The 5000-nt window shown below is 43.7% G+C and overlaps 1 protein-coding gene across 1 annotated transcript in view; it reads right to left on the bottom strand.

The window, feature by feature from the left end:
* sntg2 (syntrophin, gamma 2) overlaps positions 1-5000 on the bottom strand; it is a 118331-nt gene that overhangs the window by 21383 nt on the left and 91948 nt on the right. The window lies entirely within an intron of this gene.

The following is a 5000-nucleotide window of genomic DNA, read 5'->3' as shown; positions in this document are numbered from 1 at the left end:
CTCTCGCCTTTTCTTTTTCTCTTTCACACCCTACCTCATTTTCTCTCTATCTCTCTCATTCTGTCTTTTTTCTCCCTGTCATTTTCTCACTTTCTGTGTGTGTGTGTGTGTGTGTGTGTGTGTGTGTGTGTGTGTGTGTGTGTGTGTGTGTGTGTGTGTGTGTGTGTGTGTGTGTGTGTGTGTGTGTGTGCGCGTGCACGTGTGTGCATGCGTGCATATGTGTGGACCCATGTGTACAAGTGTGTGTGTGCATTTGAAAGCCAGCAAGGAGAAGAGTGAAAGAGGACTGCGCGTGTGTGTGTGTGTGTGTGTGTGTGTGTGTGTGTGTGTGTGTGTGTGTGTGTGTGTGTGTGTGTGTGTGTGTGTGTGTGTGTGTGTGTGTGTGTGTGTGTGTGTTTATGTGTGTGTGTGTGTGTGTGTGTGTGTGTGTGTGTGTGTGTGTGTGTGTGTGTGTGTGTGTGTGTGTGTGTGTGTGTGTGTGTGTGTGTGTATGTGTGCGTGTGTGTGTGTGTGTGTGTGACTGCTCATGTGTGTCTTGCTCGGAATGTTGGTCATATTTGAATCTGAGGACAAAATATAAAACATACATGGATGCTTTTGACATGGTCATGCCACTGGCTCAACTACAAAACATAAAGCAAAATTTCTGCCACAGTACTTTTGGCAAAAACAGCTAAAAAAGCAAGGGAAATGGCGAAACTGTGCCCAGACCAATACCAACCCTAAACCTAACCTGTCACAGGGCGTTGTGGAGGACGCGTTAACTTGCAATGTCATAATGCACATAGACGGTTCAGATCGACGTGTTCACAGAAAAGCACAATTGCACTGGAGAGTAAGTCTCTGTGTTAGTCTCATCTGAGTGGGTCACATTCTTCCTCTTTAGCAGGTGCCGATGGTGTGAGCATGTTGTTATAGAAACATTACTACGAGCATTTACAATAGGAGTGACAAAGCATACCATTATCACTGTGGCACTGAATATTTTCACATTGCGCTGTGAACGAAAATAAAAGAAATGTATTTATATATCTCCAGGTCTGTGAATTGTTGAAAAAAATTACATACCTTTATTTTTTGTCCACGTTGTACATTGTATGTATCTATTGGATAGTATTTCTCATTGTTTTAAAGTTTGCATAATTCTATGTCCAAGTCAATTATATTGTACTTGTTTCTTATACGCTTTTGTTTGAAGATGTACTTGAGTGTAAAATTGAGAGTTTTGGAGTTGTAATCAGCTCTCAGGAAGTACAACTGTACTCATTTTGACCTTCCCTGACCTTTCACCTCTCAAGGAGCTACCCTTGACTACAGCGGAATGTTGAGTGTCTCTCATGTACTCTCTTCCCCACCTGAAGAGGAGAGAGAGAGAGAGAGAGAGAGAGAGAGAGAGAGAGAGAGAGAGAGAGACAGAGAGACAGAGAGACAGAGAGAGAGAGAGATGTGTGTGTGTGTGTGTGTGTGTGTGTGTGTGTGTGTGTGTGTGTGTGTGTGTGTGTGTGTGTGTGTGTGTGTGTGTGTGTGTGTGTGTGTGTGCGTGCGCGGTCATGTTCATGGCTCAGACCTTAGTGTGTGCAAGGCAATTTAACGCCTGAATGAGAAGAGGCCTTACGGAACAGGTTCTTCTGTAAAATTTAATTAAACTAATAATAAAGAGTAAAGGAATTAATCGGGAGACTGAGTGTCCTTTCTTTTCTTGTCTATGTCTTTTGCCATGCATGTTTCCCTAGTACCCGTAAATGAACAGCAATGCCCTACCTGGAGTTGATTGGCTTTTTAGGTGTTTTTTGTTGCACGAAATAAAAACAAAAATCAGCATTGTAAGCACGCGCAGCAGGGAGAACACGTAACATTACGGTAGTTTGCCAACTTGGCTAGTAAGAATACAAATGAATTCTATTTTACATTTACCTGTTTCTCAATCAGTACAAACAAACAAACAAAAACAAAACGAAAAAGAAAATAAATCAAAGCATGTCACTGAAATCAGATGTTTAATTCGTCCTATTATAAATAGGCATTTGATTTGACAGTGGCTGACCAGTTCTGTCTATAGGGGGTTTGCCAGACCAAGCGCCATAAACAAGCTTTATCTGCCTTCACAACCGAATTCTATTTTCTGATTGGCTTATTGGGTGACCCTTAATTCTGTGGAACCGGTCAGGCGTCAAGTGTGCGTCTAACTTAGACGTGCATAGAATCTTCATTTGGAATGCCGACGGTATCTAAGGGATAACACTGTAGAAACCATGCACATCATCTTAAATTAAATAATCACACAACGAGGATTCCAGAGGCGTCTAAGTTAGACGTCCACATAGTGACGTGTCTATCTTGCTCACAAGATTCTGGTGCAATTGGCATAGTTCCTACAGTACAACTTTACAGACAGTAATTGATTAAAAACTTATCCCACTCTAACGGTAGACAAGCAGATAAATTATATGTGTAATGTTAGTTACATCTAGTTTTCAATGCAACAAAGGTTTATATTGCTTCAATTCAGCGCCAGGAAGCTTCCACAGTAGCCTGCCTGCCAGGGGTGGTTCTAGACAGGGGCCAGAGTGGGCCAGGGCCCCTGTAGATCCCCTGATGGCCCCTGTTATGGGCCCTACAGGCTAAAGAGCCAATTACTTAAAATATCAATTTCTAACCATAGCAGGATATACATTTTTTATAATCAGTTTTCATAACATTAAAAATGGACCTCTTTTGCCAATTTAGGCGCTCCCCTGAAAAACCACTGTCCCCACCTCGGTCCCCCTGGTAATTTTGGTCTAGAATCTCTACTGCTGCCTGCTGCCATTGTTGCTCCTCTTTTACTGGCCGCCAACACCACTGCCCTTTGCAATTTAATAAGAACCGCAGGGCAACACACTACACTACTAAACAACAGACCGAAGCCAAACAAGAGGTGCAGGCAACCCCGAATTACAGCTCACACCAGCCCACAAATTTAGGACCGAAAAAGCAAAATCCACTAACACTCCCTCCGTGTGTGTGTGTGTGTGTGTGTGTGTGTGTGTGTGTGTGTGTGTGTGTGTGTGTGTGTGTGTGTGTGTGTGTGTGTGTGTGTGTGTGTGTGTGTGTGTGTGCGTGCGTGCCTGAAAAAACAATCCCTTCCAGCCAGAAAAAAGACATTTCTACAAAGAAAAAAATAAAGGCAATAAAAGCCAGTGGCGATACCTGTAAGCACTCTACCATCAGGTCTCATCTCTTAATAATAAAGTCGGTTAGATCAAAACAAACACTCACAGTCACCTGCCAAAAACAAGCTCCACACCATATCAATTTTTTTGTTCCTTTAAAAGAGAATTTTTAAAATGAAAGCAATAAAAGCAAAAATAAAATGTGAAGGCGCTGAAATATTGCATTTGTTTGTAGCGTAGAGTCCCCCTGCCCAGACAGTCAAAGATTTACCACAACAATGGTAGAACCGCCTCTTATTGACCAGTACGAGGAGCTTTGAGGACAAAGTAACTTTCGCTTTCATTTCCCCACGGCCCTATTTACTTAATGCTAGCTGTGGGTTTGCTTTTGGGCCTGTGTTGCATTGAGCCAGTGGTTCCCATAACGGGGGGTGGGGAGGTGAAGACGTGAAGGGAATGCTTACATAAACATACATAAAGAACATTTAGAAAGCCAGAAAGACCAACTGGGAAACCCCAACTCCCACTGTCATTGTAACACAGCACTCCACAACACACAAGTGCACACGGCACACAACGAAATTGCATTTATACCTCACCCGTGCAAGGGGCTAGCCCCCAATGGCACCCAAAAGGGAGCAGTGCGGCGGGACGGTACCATGCTCAGGGTACCTCAGTCATGGAAGAGGTTGGGGGAGAGCACTGGTTAAGTACTTCCCCCACCGACCTGGCGGGTCGGGAGTCGAACCAGCAACCTTTGGCTCACAAGTCTGACTCCCTAACCCATTACCCATAAAAAAATATTTTTGTCTGTTGAAATATTAAGATGAAGTGGGAGGTGGGGGGGATAAGTGGTCGCGAAAATGTTCTTAATTACAAAATGGGGTCCCAACAGAAAAAAAACATTTGTGAACCACTGCACTGACCACTCTCCTTTCTTCCACTATAGAAGAAAAGAACACCGTTGTTATCCGCAGCAAACAGTAGATTCACTCGTAACTGATTTCTTCCTTTCAGTAGAAATACTCTCCTCTATCTCTCTTGACATGTCTTTTTCTTCTTTGCCTGACCAGTGGTGATGTACAGTTTAATCTCATGCCCTGAGTGAGGCTTGCTGCTGAGTGTGTGTGTGTGTGTCTGTGTGTGTGTGTGTGTGTGTGTGCGTGCGTGCGTGTGTGTGTGTGTGTGTGCGTGTGTGCATTAGGATGATTTAGGGGTCCAGGGTTTCAGAGGGGCCCGCACAACAAGGCAATAATATGGTTGGGTTGAGGGCCAAAAAATATTTATTCTCTTTCAGTGAGAGCCATAATTTCTGATGACTTCCTTGCATGTCTGCTCTCTCTTTTCCTCCTTTGCTAGTATGAGAAGCTCAGGGCCAGTGCTGCCAGATTGGGCTGTTTTCCCACCCAACTGGGCTGCAGGTAAAAGAAGGGGGCAGGTTGCTATGTAGATCTATGGCCATAGATACCAACAGAATGTATTTCAAAATGGGCGGGATTTAGAGCCCTCAAGGAGTTTTGGATCTGTGTTCAATGTTTTGGGGTGGAAATGATCAGTCACATCTGGCAACCCTTCTCAGGATGATTAAGGGATACAGAGCTACAGGGGGGCTTCATTCTCTAGCATCCCACCTGAATACCTGATTTCTACTTTACTGTAAGACTCTTGGCTGCCTTTGACTGCCAAACTTTTTTTAAATCCTCATACAGACATGTCTGGAAACCGACGGTGCATAGTGATGAATATACCCTTAGCACTTAATTAGAGAGAAGAGGGGAGAAGAGAATGTGCATGGGAGAGAGAAAGAAGAAGAAGAAGAAGAAGAAGAAGAAGAAGAAGAAGAAGAAG

This window comes from Engraulis encrasicolus, chromosome 19, assembly GCF_034702125.1.
Source record: "Engraulis encrasicolus isolate BLACKSEA-1 chromosome 19, IST_EnEncr_1.0, whole genome shotgun sequence".
Lineage (NCBI taxonomy): Eukaryota > Metazoa > Chordata > Actinopteri > Clupeiformes > Engraulidae > Engraulis > Engraulis encrasicolus.
Note: the sequence above shows the minus strand (reverse complement) of the source record. Positions and strands in the feature narration are given on the sequence as shown.